At 40.2% G+C, this 20,261-nt stretch overlaps 1 long non-coding RNA gene across 1 annotated transcript; it reads right to left on the minus strand.

Moving 5' to 3' along the window:
• Positions 1–216: 216 nt before the first annotated feature.
• Positions 217–7,418, minus strand: LOC133245794 (uncharacterized). Its single transcript, XR_009735769.1, has 3 exons — positions 7,154–7,418; positions 2,811–2,886; positions 217–592 (listed from the first exon to the last, which is right to left on the minus strand). It is a non-coding gene; the product is annotated as an uncharacterized LOC133245794 (long non-coding RNA).
• Positions 7,419–20,261: the final 12,843 nt, after the last annotated feature.

Below are 20,261 nucleotides of genomic sequence, written 5' to 3' on the forward strand. Positions count from 1 at the left end.
TGTGGCTGATGAAGGGCAACCCCACAATGGGGCTTCCCTGGTAGCTCATCTGATAAAGAACCTGCCTGAAATGCAGGAGACCTCGGTTCAATTCCTGGGTCAGGAAGATCTGCTGGAGAAGGGATAGGCTACCCACTCCAGTATTCGTGGGCTTCCCTTGTAGCTCACCCGGTAAAGAATCCACCAGCAATGTTGGAGACGTGGGTTCGATCCCTGGGTTGGTAAGACCCACTGGAGAAGGAAAAGGCTATGCACTTCAGTATTCTGGCCTGGAGAATTCCCTGGACTGTATAGTCCATGGGGTAGCAAAGAGTCGGACACAACTGAGTGACTTTCATTTTCAACCCCATGACTTAGTTGCCCAGAAGAAACCCCAGGGAAAGGAAGATGGATCCACTCTACTTGCCTGATTCCTGGCTGCTGGTGGTCACCACTTTCACCACTTTATTCTCCAGAGTCAAATAAGCCATGCTTCCTGCAATCTGTTTAATCAATGTGTTGTCTCCTTCATTTCTCCCATTTTCCAGCTCTATTTGTCCTCAAACATGTCTGACCTCACCCTGACCATCTGGACCACAAGTTTTCTCCTTGTCTGGAAAGATGAGGTCAGTGAAAGAGGAGAGTGAAAAAGTTGGCTTAAAGCTCAACATTCAGAAAATGAAGATCATGGCATCTGGACCAACCTAGACAGCATATTCAAAAGCAGAGACATTAGTTTGCCAACAAAGGTTCGTCTAGTCAAGGCTACGGTTTTTCCAGTGGTCATATATGGATGTGAGAGTTGAACTGTGAAGAAAGCTGAGTGCCGAAGAATTGATGCTTTTGAACTTTGGTGTTGGAGAAGACTCTTGAGAGTCCCTTGGACTGCAAGGAGCTCCAACCAGTCCATTCTGAAGGAGATCAGCCCTGGGATTTCTTTGGAAGGAATGATGCTAAAGCTGAAACTCCAGTACTTTGGCCATCTCATGCAAAGAGTTGACTCATTGGAAAAGACTCTGATGCTGGGAGGGATTGGGGGCAGGAGGAGAAGGGGACGACAGAGGATGAGATGGCTGGATGACATCACTGACTCAATGGACATGAGTCTGAGTGAACTCCAGGAGTTGGTGATGGACAGGGAGGCCTGGCGTGCTGCGATTCATGGAGTTGCAAAGAGTCGGACATGACTGAGCAACTGAACTGACTGAACTGACAGGGCCTTGAGGCAGAGACACATCTCAAGAAAGATGTTCCCTCAAACTTCCCCTTGTCTCAGCTGAGAATTCCTTTTTCCTATAGTTGTCTTTCATTTCTAGTGTGAAAATCATCTCCTGGGCAGGAAAGACAGAAACCAAATAGATTTTTAAAGTTTTATTTATTTTTAATTGAAGGATGATTGCTTTACAATATTGGTCTGATTTCTGCCATGCATCAACAAGAATTAGCCATAGGTGTACATATGTCCCCTCCCTTTTGAACCTCCCTCCCACCCTTTCCCACCCTTCTACGTTGCTTTTCCCCAGTTTCTGTTAATGCTGCACTTGTGGTCACATGCTTTGCTGCTAAGAAGCTGGTCAATCTGGGACCGGTAACACAAATTATCTGCACCTTAATGTTTTTGCTATACAAGGATGATAATGATATTATTTGCCAAGTACAGTTTAAAAGCAACTAAGTTGCAACAAAAACATCAAGATATAGGATTATTTACATGTTATTTTGTTATTACAATAATTTCCACTTGGTTTTCTATGAATATTGAAAATATGTTAGTTGATATACTGAATGTTAACAAGATGTTATATTGCAAAAGTGTTAAAGTCATATTCTATATGTTGAATTACCTGAATACCAGCTGAATGATTAGGCAAATTATTTTATATGCAGTGCTCTGTTTCCTTATTTCATAAATGACACTGAGAATACAAGAATGTTGCTACTCAGACCACAGACTTAATAAATACACAAACATAATAGTGTATTGGTGTATTAATGTAATAATAGTGTATTAATGGTGGTTTAGTGCTAAGTCATATCTGACTCTTGCGACCCCATGGACTATAGCCCTCCAGGCTCCTTTTCCATGGGGTTTTCCTGGCAAGAATACTGGACTGGGCTGCCATTTCCTTCTCCAGGGAATCTTTCAACTCAGGAATAGAACCCAGGTCTCCCACTTTATAGGTGATCTCTTGCATTGCAGGCAGATACTTTACCAACTGAACCACCAGGGGTTAATAGTGTATATGTAAGTGCTTGTCACACTCTGCCATATCGAAAGCACAGAGATGTTAGCTAGGATTTCCTACTAGAAACATTAATTCCAGTAGCTTATCATTAAAATTTTTGTCATCTTTCGATGCTTGAAGCTTTTAAAGTCCTTTTTTTCTTCCCAGACAGCAGGGGAATGTTTATATAAAAATGCAAATTGGTACAAATAAAGACATTAAACTCATAATTTTTGAAAATTTAAGGGGGTAAAAGATGAGTTTTCATAGAAATTTATATTTTTCAATAAAGGAGTTTGAAAAAATACAAACCACTTAAATGTTTATGAAACACCAACCTTTCTTGTATCTCCCATTATTAAACTATACATTAAATATTGTCATAAAAAACTAAACAGCAATTTATATTAATGAATACACCACAGTTTGGAAATATATTTACATAATGTGATGCAAGTTATATAATATTAAAAGCAAGAACTTTACATCATAAAGTATAAGTATGTTAATAAAGTATTAACATCAAAATATTAATAAAAGTACTTTCATGTCCCACAATAGTATCTCTTCGAAATAGTTAAAAGCAAAGAGAAAACAAGCCATTACCTCATTTGTAATTTCCATTTTCACTTTGATGCAAATAGAAATTCAAGGACACTCTTCATTTTATGTGGCAGGTATTCTGAGTGATGAGAAAAGCATTTGAGAGGGATTTTCTCAATGAGGCAAACAGAGAATCAGATTCAAATAAGAAGACACAAACCACAAGCCAAAGAAGTACCTAGCAAAATGACAGCACCTGTGTTATTTGCTTGGATTTGACAACTGTGTTGATCAATTGCCCTCTGGAATGTGTGGGCTGCTCCCCAGGTGAGAGCTTAGCACCTGGAAGATATGTCCATCTTCCTAATTTACTGATTCACTTATTCCTTCACTTAGGGACATCTCTTTTTTGGATACATTGTGCAGAATGGACTGGGTTCTACAATTCTGGCCTCATGTGTTGATGCATGAAGTATGCGGTGGATTAAAAGGGAAATCATTTGTAACATGGTAGATGAAGGAAGTGAAGGGCAGCAGGTACTTTATATTGAGATTTACTGTGTGCTCATCACCATAAGAGAAGCTTTGCCTGCCTAAACTTATTGAATTGCTTCATTATCACCAGGAGTAAACCCAATTGAAGATGTGAAGCTAAGTCTGGAAGACCATTTGATGGTGCCCAGCTCCTAGATTGGAGAAGGCAATGGCACCCCACTCCAGTACTCTTGCCTGGAAAATCCCAGGGACAGAGGAGCCTGATAGGTTGCCGTCTATGGGGTTGCACAAAGTCGGACACAACTGAAGCGACTTAGCAGCAGCAGCAGCAGCACCTAGATAAGTGAGAAGGAACTGACAAGGAACTGAAGGCAAATGTCCATTTCTCCAAGGCTTACTTTAGGGTCAGAAAGCAGGTATCCTACTCTCTGATGTCAAACTGTACTACAAAGCTACAGTAATCAAATTTGATTTGTTTGATTTGTACTGGCACAAAAACAGACTCAGATCAGTGGAACAGAATACAGAGCTCAGATATAAACCCACATCTGGGGACAATTATACAGTTACAAAGGCAGCACTAATACACAATGGAGAAAAGACAGACTCTTCAACAAATTGTGTTGGGGAAACTGGAGCTATATGCAAAAGGATCAAATGGGACTACTCTCTCACACCATGCACAAAAATAAACTCAAGACGGATTGACTTAAATATAAGACCTGAAACCATAAAGACCCTAGAAGAAGACATAGGCAGTATGTTTTTTGACATCAGTTGTTGTAATTTTTTTTTTTTGGCTATATCTTCTCAGATAAGGGAACAAAGGCAGAAATAAAGAAATGGGACTGCAACAAACTAAAAATTTTTGCACCATGAAGGAAACTATCAACAAAATGAAAAGGCCATCTACTATATGGGAGAAGATATTTGCAAATAATATATTCAGTAAGGCATTAATAACCAAAATATGCAACATATGCTGGCTTCCCTTGTGGCTCAGGGATAAAGAACCCACCTGCAATGCAGGAGATGCGGGTTTGATCCCTGGGTTGGGAAGATCCCCTGGAGAAACAATAGCTACCCACTCTCGTATTCTTGCCTGGAGAATTCCATTGTGGGGAAACAAGAGTTGGACAAGACTTAGTGACAAACCACAACATATACAGAGGACAATAAATGATATCCAAAATACACATAAAGAAAAAAAAAAGGACCCAAACAACTGGGTTTAAAATAGGCAGAGGTTCTGAACATTTTCCCAAGAAAGACATACTAATAACCAATAGAAACATAAAAAGATGCTCCACGCCACTAATCATGAGGAAAATGCAAATCATGCAAATGAAAAGTGACTCTCTGGGGTCACAAAGCATCAAACATGACTGAGCATACACACATATCATCTCATCAGCTTGTCGCTGTAAAGACGGTCAGCACACACTAAATTTCTCTATGCCTTTCTGGTCAACTCAACGAGACACAAGGCACACAGTCCCAGTTCCTTTCTATGGTAGTCACCAAGGATCGCCTTTACTGGTCTCCTCTGCGTGGTCTCTATTTTCTATGTATTCCTCCTCCTTTTCTATGGCACCTACACTCCAGGAGCTCCTTCAGGTTTGGAGCAAGATAAATGCAGTTTTGGAGATCTTGTCCATCTAAACACATGTATCCCCCTTGACTGATACTTTGGTTGGGAGAAGCCTGGTGGGCTACAGCCCATGGAGTCACAGAGTCAGACACAACTGAGTGACTAACACACACACACACACACACACACACACACACACACAGTTGCAAGTAAGAAGTCAGCTGTCTTCAGAAGTTTGAAGTTATTGCTTTTTGCTCTCATGTTCCTGTTGATGAGTCCAAACTTTTCTTTCTACAGAACCTTATGGGATCTTTGTTCCAGGTGTTATATAGTTTCTTAAAGGTATGCCTTCATTTTGGCCTATTGACCTGTCCATTTGGAGTGCTTTGTAGACCCTTTCAATCTGCTTTTATAAGGTGTTAAGTCCTGTGGCACTGTTTTGAATTATTCCTCAAAATTTATTTTCCCTTTTGTCTCTCTTAAACTTCTATTATTTAAAAGATGGTGTCCTTTCTTCATTTAAAAACATATTTTCCCATTTCTTTACCGTCTCTTTTAGCTTTTGCTTTCTGAGATATTGTATCAACCCTATTTTCCAAACCTTCTTTTTAACTTAATTTTTACTGTATTTTTTTTTTTTTTTGGTCATGGCTTTAATTTTCAGGGGTTCTTTTTGTCCTTAAAGAGTTATCTTTTTAAAAAAATTATGCTATTAAAGTTTTCAAAATTTCCTTCTTATAGTTTTTCATTACCTTCACATCTCTAGAAAGTTTCCCATTTCTTCCTACTGCTCTTTTCCTAGAAATAGGATATGCTGATATACTGGGAAAACTTGAACGTTCTTCTCTTGAGTAGAGGTGAACAATTTAAAAACTGACGTAATTCTCTGAGCATTGGATGCTAAGAGGTGTTGCTGTCTCTCAACTTCACGTGGGAGAGTTTTGCTGGAGAGTCTCTGGCCTTCTTTGGCAAGCTGACTTCTCCAGAAAGTCCTCAATCTCCTGTGTAGACAGTGTGGTCCAGCTTTTAGTGATCTGGGGCTTGTGTGCAGCACTTATTGTGCATGTGAACTCTTACTCCTGTGATTTAGGTGGGGTAAGACTCCACTCTGCTCCTGGGGTTCCAAGTACAGAAGTCACTTGACTGCCTTCTTCAAAGAACGTGCCATGTATTTGTCAGACTGGGGAAGGATGGTAAATAAAGAGGATGTATTGTGTAAGGGCTTTTATCCATCTTTTCCAAAAATGTCTCGAAACTGTTCCTCTCTATTTTAGGTTACTGATGCTTCCTCCTTGAGTGCTTTAAAATCAGCTGTGGTGAAAATCAGCTCCTTACTTTCCCAGCCAAGGATCTGCTCTGTGCTCTGACTGCCAAGCTAGGTAGGCCTTGTCCTCCCACCTCCCAGTTTCCCAAGATTTAGCTCCTCTCCTGTTGTGGTATCCTCTGCTGTTGGAGAAGACACCAGTCCTATCTTATAGGGACCCTTCTCTACAGTCCACAACATAAGGTTCTGTGTGTCTGTTGTGTGTTAACCACTTGGTGTATATACACTTGTGTATATGGCAGAACAAGACTAATTCAGTGACATATTATTTTATTTAAAATGAAGATAGAGTGAGTTTAACTAGAGAAAATGAGATTGCATTTGTGTACTCAAGGCAATATTAAATCTAGGCTTTGTAAATTAATTTCTGATTGAAGCTTTGCACCTTGAAATATTGTTGGAGTGTGTTTTATATGTGTTTTATGCTTGACTACACTTTAAAAACTACATTTATGAGAAGCTGACATTGCAGCAATTGTATTGGGACTTAAAATACATTGAGAAGCTGAATTTGACTTAAGTAGAAGTTGAAAGGAAAATAGGGACTAAATTTTAATAAGTACTTGTAACAGATGCTGAGAAGATACATCATATTGGCATCCTGATTACCTGAAATGGTACCTAGGACCTTAGGACACAACTGGGTGCTCAATAAAATATTTTTGAAATTTTGGTTCATAATATAATATATAATTCAATAGATGTTAGACTCAAATACAGACACAAGGCTGACTCAGTTGGCCTTTCTTTTCTTCTCTCCTTCTCTCTCATCCTACTTCCTTCTTTCTTGCCTCCCTCTTTCCTTCTTACTTCCTCCCTTTCTCTTTTTTTCTTTCTCTTGGCTTCTTTGTTTATGGCAGATTTAAGTTCACAGCAAAATGGAGGGGTAGGAATAGGAATTTCCCACATACCTCCTGCCCCTATACATACTCAGCCTACCCTGTTATAACATCTTACATCACAGTGATATAACTGTTACACAGTTTATGAACTTACATTGATACATTTGAATCCCAAGGTCTGTAGTTTTCATTACAGCTCACTCTTGGTGTACGCTATATGGGTTTGGACAGTTGTATGACAGCATGTATGACCTCACAATTGCACTCATCTCACATGCTAGCAAAGTAATGTTCAAAATTCTCCAAGCTAGGCTTCAACAGTGTGTGAAACAAGAACTTCCAGATGTTCAAGCTGGATTTAGAAAAGACAGAAGAATCAGATCAAATTGCTATTTGATCAAATTGGATTATTAAAAAAGCAAGAGAATTCCAGAAAAAATCTATTTCTGCTTCACTGACTATGCTAAAGACTTTGAGTGGATCACAACAAACTATGGAAAATTCTTCAAGAGATGGATATAAAAGACCACTTTACCTACCTCCTGAGAAACCTTTATGCAGGTCAAGAAACAACAGTTAGAACCAGAGAGGGAATAATGGACTGGTTTCAAATTGGGGGCTGTATATTGTTATCCTGCTTATTTAACTTATATGCAGAGCACATCTCGCGAAATGCTGGGCTGGATGAAGCACAAGCTGAAATCAAGATTGCCAGGAGAAATGTCAATAACCCCAGATATGCAGATGACACCATCCGTATAGCAGAAAGCAAAGAGGAATTAAAGAGTCTCTTGATGAGGGTGAAAGAGGAGAGTGAAAAAGCTGGCTTAAAACTCAACATTCAGAAAACTAAGATCATGGCATCCAGTCCCATCACATCATGGCAAATAGATGGGGGAACAATGGAAACAGTGAGAGACTTTATCTTTGTGGGCTCCAAAATCACTGCAGATGGTGATTTCAGCCTTGAAATTAAAAGATGCTTGCTCCTTGAAATAAAAGCTATGACAAATCTAGGCAGCATATTAAAAAGCAGAGACATTACTTTGCCAACAAAGGTCTGTCTAGTCAAAGCTATGGTTTTTCCAGTGGTCATGTATGGATGTGAGAGTTGGACCATAAAGAAGGCTGCACACTGAAGAATTGATACTGTTGAGCTGTGGTGTTGGAGAAGACTCTTGAGAGTCCCGTGGACTGCAAGATCAAACCAGTCCATCCTAAAGGAAATCAATCCTGAATATTCATTGGAAGGACTGATGCTGAAGCTGAAGCTCCAAACTTCTGGCCACTTGATACAAAGATCCAATTCATTGGAAAAGGCCCTGATGCTGTGAAAGATTAAGGGCATGAGGAGAAAGGAATGACAGAGGATGAGATGTTTGGATCACTGATTCAATGGAAATGAATCCTATCAAGCTGTGGGAGATGGTGAAGTACAGGAAAGCCTGGTGTGTTGCAGTCCATGGGACTGCAAGGAGTCAGACATGACTGAGTGAACAACAAATGATGTCATATATCCATTATTACGGTATTATATAGTACTTCCTGATGTTCAAGCTGGTTTTAGAAAAGGCAGAGGAACCAGAGATCAAACTGCCAACATCAGCTGGATCATGGAAAAAGCAAGAGAGTTCCAGAAAAACATCTATTTCTGCTTTATTGACTATGCCAAAGCCTTTGACTGTGTGGGTCACAATAAACTGTGGAAAATTCTGAAAGAGATGGGAATACCAGACCACCTGATCTGCCTCTTGAGAAATCTGTATGCAGGTCAGGAAACAACAGTTAGAACTGGACATGGAACAACAGACTGGTTCCAAATAGGAAAAGGAGTTCATCAAGGCTGTATATTGTCACCCTGTTTATTTAACTTATATGCAGAGTACATCATGAGAAACACTGGACTGGAAGAAACACAAGCTGGAATCAAGATTGCCAGGAGAAATATCAATAACCTCAGATATGCAGATGACACCACCGTATGACACCACCCTTATAGCAGAAAATGAAGAGGAACTAAAAAGCCTCTTGATGAAAATGAAAGTGGAGAGTGAAAAAGTTGGCTTAAAGCTCAACATTCAGAAAACGAAGATCATGGCATCCGGTCCCACCACTTCATGGGAAATAGATGGGGAAACAGTGTCAGACTTTATTTTTCTGGGCTCCAAAATCACTACAGATGGTGGCTGCAGCCATGAAATTAAAAGACACTTACTCCTTGGAAGGAAAGTTATGACCAACCTAGATAGCATATTCAAAAGCAGAGACATTACTTTGCCAACAAAGGTTCGTCTAGTCAAGGCTATGATTTTTCCTGTGGTCATGTATGGATGTGAGAGTTGGACTGTGAAGAAGGCTGAGTGCCGAAGAATTGATGCTTTTGACCTGTGGTGTTGGAGAAGACTCTTGAGAGTCCCTTGGACTGCAAGGAGATCCAACCAGTCCATTCTGAAGGCGATCAGCCCTGGGATTTCTTTGGAAGGAATGATGCTAAAGCTGAAACTCCAGTACTTTGGCCACCTCATGCGAAGAGTTGACTCATTGGAAAAGACTCTGATGCTGGGAGGGATTGGGGGCGGGAGGATAAGGGGACGACAGAGGATGAGATGGCTGGATGGCATCACTGACTCGATGGACGTGAGTCTGAGTGAACTCCAGGATTTGGTGATGGACAGGGAGGCCTGGTGTGCTGCGATTCATGGGGTGGTAAAGAGTCAGACACGACTGAGCAACTGATGTGATCTGATAGTACTTCCCTCCCCTAAAAGTCCTCTGTGTTCCACTTGTTTACGCTTCCCTTCTACTCACCATGCCCTTGCAATCACTGATCTTTTTACTATCTCCATAATTTTCCTTTTCCAGAATGTCATAAGAGTTGGAATCATATAGTATGTAGTGTTTTCAGATTATCTTCTTTCACTTATTAACATGCATTTAAGGTTCTGTTACTTTGTGTAGCTTGATAGCTCATATTTATGTTTAGTTGTGTTTAGTTCAGGCTTCCCTGGTAGCTCATTGCCTGCCAAGCAGAAGAAGCAGGTTCAATGCCCATATGGAGAGGATCCCCAGGGAAAGAAATGGCAACCCACTCCAGTTTTCTTGCCTGGGAAAGCCCTATGGACAGAGGATCCTGGGGGACTACACTCCATGGGGTCGCAAGGGATGGAATGTGATTTAGTGACTAAACAACATGTTTAGCTTTGTAGGAAATTTTCAAATTGTCTCCAAAGTGGCTGTACCATCTTGCATTCCCACCAGCAATGAGAGCTCCTGTTGCTCCACATTCCCAGCATTTGGTGTTGTCAGTGTTTTGGATTTTAAACATTCTAATAGTGTTTAAAATCTCATTGTTGTCTTAACTTGTATTTCCCTGATGGCATGTGATGTGGAGCATTTTTTTCAAATGTTTATTTGTCATCTATCTCTCTTCTTTGCTTGGTTGTCTGACCCTCTTTTTCAGTAGGCTATTCATTTCTTTTTTTTTTTTCTTTTTCTTCTGGCTCTGTAACTGTTGTTTTTATTTATTTATTTTTCTTAAGAGTTCTTTGTATATTCTGGATAGCATTTCCTTATGTGTCTTTTGCAAAAATTTTCTCCAGTCTCTGGTCTGTCTTCTCATTTTCTTTGTATTGTCTTTCACGGACATTTTAATAAACTCCAGTGTAACAAGCATTTCCCACGTGGATTGTTCTTTTATGGTTGCATCTGAAAAGTCACTACCCATGATGGCCTTTAGATGAAGTCTTTTAGACTGTCTCTAGATTTGCTCTGATTTTGGTGTAGTCAAATCCAGGCAATTTTTATATCCTCAGGTGAGTCATTTTTGTTTATCCACTTATAAAAATCTAACCAATATCAGTCAATATCTAGATATGATTTTCTCTGAGTCCCTCCAGCATGTCTTTCTTTTTGATAGTAAATGAAAGCTGAGGACTTGAGATTCTGAATCCCTCATTTTCTATGAAGAGTCAAATAGTCTAATTGTATGAAATTGGACGTTAGTCAACATCTCAGAACTTTGGTTTCTTCTCTGTAAATACAAATGATTAAATATGTCTTCCAGAGACTTTTAAGGGTGAATCTAAATGATGTTTAGGAATATATTTTGAGGATTAATCATACAGGAGGACATTAATGAATTGTTCTGCAGCTGATGACCCACAACTTTATTTTCTTAATATGTTTCATGAAGATCACAATTCTACACAGTGTCTCATGGTAATGTAATATATTACTCTCTATTTCTCCTACCTGTTCTTTGTTTTCCCTTCATCTGATATCCTCTTGTTTACTGCACTGGGGAACTTTGGGGCAGCAGGATCTAAAGAAGAAATGGAGTCCAGAAAAATAGAGTATACCTCACTTGTTTTTAAAGACACAATCCCTGTGAAAGTATTACGTTCATTGAACCTGGATGCAATGTGAGCAAAGTGTGTATTTTGATTCTGTGTATGTGTGTCTATTGGTGATAGGGATGTTTTTCATAAGCCTGAGTGGCAGAGTTTTTTTGCTTTTGTTTTTTTTTCTGTTCACTCAATAGAGAGACTTCAAGCATATTTCCTTGACTCTTTCTGGGAAGAGACAGGCGGCTTGTTGCTCCCTTCTGAGGCTCTCTGGCTGCCTCTCCATCTCTTGTTTGCTTCCTGAGCTCTGCCCACACTTGTGAAAAGACCATTTTCTTTACACGTCTTCAGCATCTCTAACACAGTAAAAAGACCATGATGGGCTGCAAATCCTATATTTTCCCCTGCCTTCCTAATATTTCCTAAGTTATAGGGATGGGAAAAACGATTCCAACAGTAATTAACATTAATATGTCACCAAACTATAAGGCAAGGTTTATCGTTAGTGTTTACATGAGTTGAAGGTAACAAAATGTGTTGTATAAATACATTTGTGATTCCAACTCTATACTCACTCCATATGTAGAAGAATATGGATAGCATGGGATATTGTGATGGCTAAATAAACAAAAAATCATTTCACACCATCTAGTTCCATATCTGAGGCATATTATTTGCTGAGTAAATGATAGATGCTCTTCCTTGAAGTTGACTTTGTGATATGTAATTTATTGTCCATCTGAAGAAAAGTGAGTCACATCTATTTCCTTAGTAAAGTGGCCTGGAAATGGTTCCATGGCCTGGATGCAGGCGGACTTGGATTTCCCCTCCCTGTGAATGCTGGGGTGATGTGAGACCAGAAAACAGGTGGTCAGCTGCATTAGCCTTTACTTGGGTGCTGACACCTTTGATCCCCTCCATTATTTATCTTTAGGGCTGGGTTGATGTAGTGAGCCTCTGGGAGAGCTATCTAGAAGAATTTCCTGGACATGCTGATGTGTACCTGTGTGTCCCCATTCATATGTAAAGTATAATATGACATCCCCTAATGACAACATTGTGTATGAAATGCGAGTAACAATAAAATTAGTGACATTTCCTAAATAAGAGGAAGCCAGCCATGTGGCACACTGTCTACAGCACAGCGCTGAATTTGACTCTGTAAGATGTGAGTCATCTTCCCAGGGCTCTGTGTCAGCAGCTCTGTGACAGTGAGACCTTTCACAGAGGCATCACAGATGCTGACTTCCTGACAAGTTCACTGACTCTTCTCACTTAGGGCTTGTGAGGTCCATACACTTTTCAAAATGAAAAGTGTGGGCGTGAAATCCACCCCTAGCATCAAAGAAGTTCCCATTTTATTCCAAAGTGCAGTCCTCTAGCAGTATGTTCTTGAGAAACCACAGGGTGTTGTGATAATTATCTTTGTTCAGTAAGTATGGAAGTCCATCAGCCACAGAGCACAGCTTTCTTTTGAAATGCCTTATATTGGTGATATCTCATGAGAAACTCAAGAACTTACCTGGCAATCATAGCCTCTGTCGACCTCAGAGTGTCCACAATTCATTCTCTTTGAATGCTGAACTTGTCAACTGGTTATAGTAAGCCACCTAACCAAGAAATATTCATTAGGAAACAACTTTTCTACTAAAGGCAGTGATGACTGGAAAATAGTTGTCATGCAATAGAAAAGATACATGGGCTCTTTGTCACTTTTGAAAAAAGCAGCACAAGGAATCCAGGCTGTTCAGCATTGGCAAAGCAGACATTCAGACGGAAGTAGCAGACAGCATTTCTAAAGTGGTCAGAAGACTGAGCCAGAAAGTGTCTGCCATTTCCAATGCTGGCAAATCTGAGTGATTCTGAAATAAGACATCCACCTGGATGTGATATAACACTGACTCTGATCCTTGTACTCTCCAGTTAAAAGTTAAATAAAACCCATTATATTAAGATGAAATTTGAATTGAAAAGTAAAACAAAAACGATCAAATGACTTCATTTTTTCTCCAGTGGTTTGTGGAAAGACACCTTTTCTAAAGTCAGAAAGCAAGTTTCTAAAGTCTAAAGCAAGTTTCTTAAGTTTCTGAGTCTAGATTTCATTATCCCTTATCTGTGAAATAGGGTTCATGATATATTCTCAACCTCAGGATTGTCATGAAGATCAATTGTCCAAGTCTTTATCAATACTTGAAGGCAGTGATGGTATATACTAAGGTGAATCATTATACTCTTCAATAAATTATAAATGTCTACAAAACTCAGGTGGTGACATGAATGGAAAGGAACATTTTGAAGAAAGAAATACCATAATGTTGGTGAGTTATTGGATGGGAGAGTGGCAGGAGAACCAGAAGATCTAAAGTTAATTCATGTTCATTCACCAAAGTCAAGCACTTAAATGGTCATCAGCTAATATGGAGTCTGGAACCTGATTATGAAGGAGGAGATTGGAGAGGTCGGTGGAGAGTGGATGGTTGACCGAGTGGATCTTACTTAACCTAATGAATAAATTAGTCTCAGGCAATAACATAGAAGCATTTCCCTGCAGTCTCTTGGGGGATCCAAGGTCAGGACCGAGTTAAATCTGTAAGGAAGTTGCTTTGCAGACAGTCTGATAGCACCAGGAAGCAGGCGACAACAGTGCACTGGGATAATTTCATTACGCCAGAATAAGGATGCTGGTCCTATCCTGAAAATGTTCAGATACTTGGGGTTTCTTAATAGATACTCTGTGCACAGCAAATTAACTCAGCATCATAGTTGTGTGTTAAAAAGGTGAAAAACAGGTTTGTCACCTAGGGTGTAAAGCTATTTACTCTAAACATCAGCAGACGCAACTGATAAATACAGATTACAAAGGCACACAAAAGCAGACTTTGCTTATGGAAAATGTTGGAAATTAGCAATAGGGCTTTGCTCCTTTAAAAAAAAAAATACTGGAAAATCCTTAAAAAAAATGCAGAGGACTACTAGACTACTAGTTTGGTGCATTAAAGGAAGGAGTATCACCACTTTCTAATTAAAAATTCTTGACATTTTATAAAGCATGTTCACACCTTTCCAAAATACTTTCATAAATCTGGGAGGAAAATGTTTCCACTGTGTATTAATTATGTTGCTTGCCACAACACATGGTTGAGATTTGAAACAAAGTCTTTTATTTTTTTTTAATTTTATTTTATTTTTAAACTTTACAATATTGTATTAGTTTTGCCAAATATCGAAATAAGTCCGCCACAGGTATACCTGTGTTCCCCATCCTGAACCCTCCTCCCTCCTCCCTCCCCATACCCTCCCTCTGGGTCCCAGTGCACCAGCCCCAAGCATCCAGTATCGTGCATCGAACCTGGACTGGCGACTCGGAAACAAAGTCTTTTAAATGCCAATAATTTATCTCCATCACTCTGCATTTCTTGGTGTATTTTCAATAAGCTCCCCAAATACCTCTGCTTTCACTAGCTTTCTCTTTCATCCATCCTTTCTGCTGCTCCCTGATTAATTTTCACCATTATATAGCCCACTATCTCCAATCACATTAATTGTATACCCAAAAACCCAAACTTTGCAGTTAAATCCAACTTCTAAAAGCCCTATTATGCTCTAGAATTTCCTCTCATCAACATCAGTCTGCCATTCAGGCGTATTGATCTCCTGATCATCCTCTGAGCAAGACCAGGCTTTTCAGATCTTCTCAGGTTGAGTCTCTGTGATGGTCATTTCTGATTTTTCCACTCAAAATCTGAACCCGCCAGCAAGAACAGCTACAGCCTCCCCTCCTTGTGAAGATGCTTTAACCACCTTGACTCAGAGTCCACTCATACGTGTGGGATTGGTGGCCAGTTTGTAAGCATCACCTTGGAGTTAGAAGTTAGTTATGCTTTACACTCAGGCTTTACACAAGACAAGCTATAATAGTTTAGTCACTAAGCAAAGCCAAGGACCTTTGGTTACTGCTCAAGGTCTATAGATAATATTCTGAGCCTGTGAGCTCTTTTGAAGATACTCAAGCCCCTGGTAGAAGAAGATGACTACAAGATGACCAAATTGAAGCCACGACATGAGCTACTCTACTTCACCCAATTTCAGGAACTGGCCTCAAAGAAATGGGAACAAACCCTGGAACTAAAGGCCAACTATACTTAAAACACCCAAGATGATGCTGATCAGACCACCACATCATTGATCAGACCACCACATCATTGATTTCAGGATGACCATCAGGCTGACTGTGCTGTTCTACTTCTTTTCTCTGCCTGCACAACCCTAGAAATCCCCTTTAAATGCTCCTGCTGCATGAGCAACAATCAGGAGATGGTTCTTGGACAGAAGTCCTCCTTCTTCCCCAGGTGCTGGCCTCCAAAACAAAGCATACATTCCTTTCCTACCAACACTTGTCTCTGGATAACTGGCTTTAGAATGGCAAGCAACTGGACTTGGGTTTAATAACAGTTTCACTACTGGGGAAAGTGCCAGGTGTGGGAGAGATCTTGAGGACCATGGAAAGGAATTTTTATTTTTGCTCAGATGGACGAAAGCCACTGACACATTTTAAATGAAGTGGCATGTCTTGGGTTACATGCATCATTAAGAATCAAACTGAGAGAAGGAAGCAGTGATTGTCCACCCAAGAAATAAAGGCTCACAAAGGTGAACAGAATCGAACTTATACTACACAGCTCCACCACCTGGCTTGTGCATGGCCTTATATTTTGCTTCCACAACATCTGGTGACCAGAAGGCTGTGATCATGCTCAAGTGGCTTCCATTACAGTGTTTTTAGCTCCTTCTGCATTATGCTAGAATGACCCAAGTAGTAGACACCTGCATTTATGTTCTTGGAGAGAAACCCATTAGCAAGCCCCAGCCTGAGTGTTGGGAATATTAATTCCCTGTCCATGTGTTTCTCCTCTATTGAATCTGCTCCACCTCTGTGTGTGTGAGTGTGTATCTCTCTGTGTCTTTCTCTCTCACACACACTCATACACACACACTAGGTCTGCTATGATTACAGGGAAGCTCAGTGCCCCCACAGTTGACCCTGTCTCTTTGTACCTGGCCCCCAGTGACTCCATCCCAATCCACAGAATAAACAGAGTTCACAGCAGGTTTTGCTTCCGAATTTTCTAGAGACCCTGTCTGAGTCCACACACATGACCCTCAGTCCTTTGCTTTTGGATTACAGCAGCATCTATCATGTCTTACATGGAGAAAGTTTTTCTGTTACTATTTTTTTTTAAAATTTTCTCTGCCACTTCTCCAAATAAATATTAGGAATTGAAACAGAAACTTCTCTGTGTGCACTGGACTCTCCCCAAGGGGAAAAATGCCATCAAGTTTTTTTCACACAGCATCAGTCTTAGAGAACAAAATCAGCAGGTGAGAAAAAGAAAAACTAGCCAGGAATGTGAACTTTGACGGTGGCACAGAGAAAAATTTCAGTGTGGAAAAAACCGTAGAACTCACCAGTGTCTTTCTTTAAGAATGTAGTAATCCTAGAGGGCCTATTAGAACTGCCTGCTTTTAGGTATCTGCGCAGTATTTACTGCCTGTACAGGAGGCACCATTTACAAGCTACTTGCATCTCTATGGCTTTTTATTAAAAATCTCAAAAACTAGATAGAGCATTTGGCATGAGCCCTTATTTGAAGATCCTGCAACAGTTTTAGGAAGGCTGCAGTCTATGGCTATCACACATTTGGATCCTCTGGATGCGAATTCTGAGGCTGTTTTCTGACCCAGAGGCCTGTCCTGGTCCCTGGTGGCTCAGAGGTTAAAGCATCTGCCTGGAACGTGGAAGACCCGGGTTTGATCCCTGGGTTGGGAAGGTCCCCTGGAGAAGGAAATGGCAATCCACTCCAGTACTCTTGCCTGGAGAATCCCATGGAGGGAGGAGCCTGGTAGGCTACAGTCCACGGGGTCGCAAAGAGTCAGACACGACTGAGCGACTTCACTCAGCCTCAATGAAGTGCACACTATCTCTTGTCTCCTTACGGTTGGCTGGATATTTATCATCATAAATCAAGGTACACTCCTGGCCTTGCAGAAACTGTGTGTCCTGGGAAAGTGAACTGACAAGTAGGTAATAGTGGAAGGAAAAATATTAGAAATCAGAGGAACTACATTATCTCCAAACCCGTGATGAATGATAATTTAATGAAAATGTGGTATTTTGGTTAATGTTACACTGTAACTCAGAATTGCACGTTGGTATTTATTGGCTGACTTACTTTATGTCTCCCTGTGGAACAAATCTCTGTCATTTCTCCCTGGAACTGTTATCATATGTCCATGACTGGGCTTCCAATTCCTAGATTCACCCCTCTGACCTGAATTCCACAGGGATCCATGTAACCGTTCAATCATGCCACTTTCCTTGTTGAAAATGTTTGATGGTTTCCTACTGCAAGTATTTATTTACTTTTTATTTTTAAAAGCAATTAAACAATTTATTTTAGGGAATTCTCTTTTGAAGCCTAAGAAAAGTGGTATTGATAGAGATTGCTTCCAGAAATTCTGAAGTGCTCACTCCCAAGGAGCTATAAGATCAAAGGGCACAGGACTGCTAAAATAACCCAAAGATTATTCCAGAGCTTCTCTTGGAAAATTGAAGCATAAATGTCTTTGATGGTGACATTGATAGAGGAAAGATTTTATTTATGATTCCAGCTTCAAAGGGGTGTCCAGGGTAAAATTTGTTCCGTATTTATGAGATTAAACAGCACAGGGAGCCCTACTCAGTGCTCCCTGTGACCTAATTGGGAGGAAAGTCCAAGGAAGAGGGGATACGGGTGTGTGTGTGTGTGCGGGCTAAGTCACTTCAGTGAGTAATTCCAGAAGGTTCTCAATTGTTCTCAGTCTGATATTAAAGTGAGTCCACTTTAAAGACAGACAAGCTCCCTACCCTAAATAAGCTGATAGAAGAATGAGTTTCTGGAAGGGACTGGGCATGCCTAAGAAACTCCTCTTGGATCCTTGTGAATGGTCCTGGGGGTCTGGCCCTTACTGAGTACCCTTAGGCAAGACACTTAACCACTTTGACAAAAAATAATAATAATAATAATAATTTTCCTTTATACAATTTGGGGATTGGAATCTGATCATTCTTAAGTTCTCAAACAACCCTGAGCTTTGCTGAGTCTGCAATTATGGATAAGCATCATCAGCCATCACTGGGAAGCCACAAGATTCAGCCTCTTCTGTTTACTTTTCAAGTACGTGGTGTGGTGAGTAGCTGTGTCAGGCATTGTGGCCTGCAACTTATGTACATGACCCAGTATAATCATCAGATTAACCTCATGAAGGCTACTGTTTTCTTCATTCTATAGATAATTGGAGTCCAGAATACTGAAATGAATTGCAAGGTTTTATAAATCTTTCTGGATAAAATTTATATTCAGTTAAGAAATATAATAGAAGCATGTTTCAAAAGATATTTCTTTTCAAGACAACAGAAATAGCATTAATCATAATAGCAACTACAATGTCAGCTGTGCCAGTGGACAGACATTACTCGGGATCTTGGTGCAGGCAGCCCCCTCATACCCGCCTTGGATGAACATGGAAGGAGCAGAGGCTGTCCGGCCTTCTCTTCTCGCTGAGCTGGGGGCCTGGTGTGTGTGTGTGGGGGGGGGGGGGGGGGGGCTCTTGGTTCTGACACAGGCTCACAGACCTCCGTCTGTGCTGGGCTATCTCCACTCATTAGCGGAATGTCACCAACCACCCTGTCTCAGATTTTTCATCTATGAAATAAAATGGCTCAATGAGATTGATCTTTCTGATTTCTTCCAGCTATTATATTAAGCTAAGGCATTTGCATTTTAATTACAGTTCAGACCCCCAGGCTGAAAACTGGTGACTCTGTTCTAAGTTTTGCAGAGAGAACATTCACTCATTTGCAAAACCACATAGAAAAATGGGGCTAGTCTTCTCTTATAAAGTTTTAAAAGAGCCTTACACATCTTTCCTCCTTTCCTATGAATCCTGGAGTTAGAAACCACATTAAAAATTACCCTGCTGAGTTGCTAGACATAGTGAAAGTTGAACAGCACCCCCCACCCTTTTTAATGCTAAGTCACCAACAGCATTGAGATGGGTAGATTAAATGTATCCTGAAAGGAATTCGAAAATAAAAGGAACAGCAAACTAGCACAGGAATGTTCTATTTTACTAAGTGTAGATTCCCTGTAGACTTAGTTAAGACGTTTCTCTTCAGCACTGGCAGCTTTTGCACTCAGAGAAATGTGTTTTTCTTTAAGTGTTTAATGTTTGTCAATGCCCAGGGCTGGTTGCAAAGCACAGGCTGGATTCTCAGGGCTGCTTCTCTGGCCATCATCATTCTACTTTGCATCTTCCTCTGAATAGAGATGAAGGTTCTTATTTGACTTCCTTTCTTCAATATTGCTTCATTTCAATTCACTGTAAATACAAATGTTAACCCACAGTTTTACATCAGTGTCACTGTTGGTTAAAGCACAGACAGACACACATCAACGCAGACACACCTGCAGTGACTCCCCATGAACTGCAGAATTGGGCCCACCTTCCTGAGAATGATTCAAGATCTTTTCTGTCTTCTCCTGATACCCCTTCTTTTTAATATATATGTATATATATATTAGTATATTCAATATGAATTATTCCAAAGTAGTCAATGCAATTGACACATTTCCATTTCATCTCAGTATTCTGTTAGAACTGGTTTGTACCAGCTCAGAGGAGCTGATGACTTCATTTTTCAGTTTCATCATCTAGCTGTAAAGAGTCTTCATTAAAATTCAGTTATATAAACTGACAATCAGACCAATTAAAAACAATAATAATAAATCCTTGTCATTCATCACCTCCAAGTTATTTTGTGCACTTTACCATTTATGTTTTGAGGCATCATGGGATATTTATACCACAGAAATTGACAAA

The sequence above is a fragment of the Bos javanicus genome, chromosome 4 (genome assembly GCF_032452875.1).
Source record: "Bos javanicus breed banteng chromosome 4, ARS-OSU_banteng_1.0, whole genome shotgun sequence".
Lineage (NCBI taxonomy): Eukaryota > Metazoa > Chordata > Mammalia > Artiodactyla > Bovidae > Bos > Bos javanicus.